Raw genomic sequence first — 1,783 nt, 5'->3', positions numbered from 1 at the left:
GGGCCAACGGCCCAGGCCTTTGCCGGCCTGCGGCGAGCTGATAAGGCCGCGGTTGTCGGCCTCCTCCCGACCACCGGGCCGCGTCTCAGCATCCAGCCAGCGCCCTCTTGCCACCGCCCGGCCTCCGGAGAGGTCGGCGACAGGGCCCGGCCCTGCTGAAGTGGCGCCAGCGTTTGCTCTGCTCTACCCGGTAGCAGCAGAACTCCACTTGATTCGGGGCCCGGAGTTGAGGCACCCAACCCCGAGAGAAGGAATCAGGGACCGTGCCCCCTTCCCCTGCGCCTTCCTCCCTGGCCTCCGCGGGTCACACCAGGGGAGGCCAGATTAGGCTGGCCCTCAGGCCTTGCTGGCCTCTGTCCTTGGGTTTGCTTTGGTCTGGACAAGAGAAAGCCCCCAGCCAGAGGAGAGCTGCCTGTAGAGACACCATGCACCTACCCCATAGGCTAGTGGCTACAGGATCCATAGGAACAAGGCTTACATGCCCACACTCAGACCAGAGCCTACCAGGTCTATATGAACAGCCTTTCACTGTTCCTGCCCTCTTCACATATTACTGCTCAGGGCACAAGCCGTCTTCCAAAGAATCTGCTGCCCCTAACCATGATTTAAGGAAACTGGGTCACTGGAATACAGCTGTCCTGAGGCTGTGCAGTGCTGGAAGCCACAGCAGGGACCTGATGCCACTGGGAGTCCTGTTCACTCCCCTGTGGAGTCTGCTGTAATGATACCTACAACTGTACTAAGAAACCTTCAGACAAGCTTCTTCGTTTGCATCAGCTTGTGAGATGCGTTTTGCAAGAATACTGCTTGAACCACACTTCAAAGTCTGTGAATGAATAAAATCATATTAAAAGAAGAAAACACGAACACAAACGGCATAGCCAAATTCCCAGCGTTTAGGGAACTGGAGGGGTTAGCACACCCAGCGAACGTGCTGAGGGATGGAGCCTCGCCCTGGGAAAACCACCACCTTGCTGGAGCAGTTTCCCTTGATACCTGAGCATAAATCAGCATAAACCTTCTTCACAGCCCTCGGGGGATGGTTGAAACGTTTTGCGACCCACGCTGCGAGGGCAGGAGCCCCACCCGAGACGTTCGGGTTTCCGCCCCTCTCACACCCAGCCTCCCCGCCAGCGGGCGCTGAGGCCGCCGCTCACCGCGGGGCCCCTGGGAGCAGTGGCTGTGCGGGCGCTCCCGGTCCACGGGTGCCGGGAATGAGGCTTCCCTGGCTTTCCATTAACGCTTCCTTCACTCAACGTTCCCGTTAGGGCCGGGCAGCGGCACCTTCCCCTCAGCAGCCCGAGCCAGGCAGAGCATGTGGCAGTTTTTCGCGCCCCCTCCCCGCGCAGAACATCCCGGGGACCTTTCTGGCGCTCCCGGCTTCCCCGAGCTGCCATCGGAGCAGAGGCGCGACCAATCGATCCCTGGGGCGAGCGGCGAGGCTGGGGGGACGGGGCGGCCCAGCCCGGCCTTAGTGGAAGAGACCCCGGCATCTGCCCTGCGAGGGGTAGAAATCTTGACCCGAGCAAACTCCCCTTCTTTTTTCCTCTCAGGTTTAGGGCGGTTTCGGTGTTTCTGGTTAATTCGTTCCTCGCTGTGGGGTGCCTTGTCAGGACCCTTTGGTGGCCTCGGGCCGACCAAACCTGCATTTCTTTAACAAAGGGACTTTTTGTGGCAGAACTCTGGGAGATAACTCTATAAAGTGGGGAAAGCCCAAATACAATGATTTTTTTTTGAAGAAGAGGGACGGGTAGTTGAGCCTTTTGTGGCCTGTGGGGAGCTG

Source organism: Melopsittacus undulatus, chromosome 3, assembly GCF_012275295.1.
Source record: "Melopsittacus undulatus isolate bMelUnd1 chromosome 3, bMelUnd1.mat.Z, whole genome shotgun sequence".
In the NCBI taxonomy this organism is placed as follows: Eukaryota; Metazoa; Chordata; class Aves; order Psittaciformes; family Psittaculidae; genus Melopsittacus; species Melopsittacus undulatus.
This window is presented reverse-complemented; position numbering follows the sequence as displayed.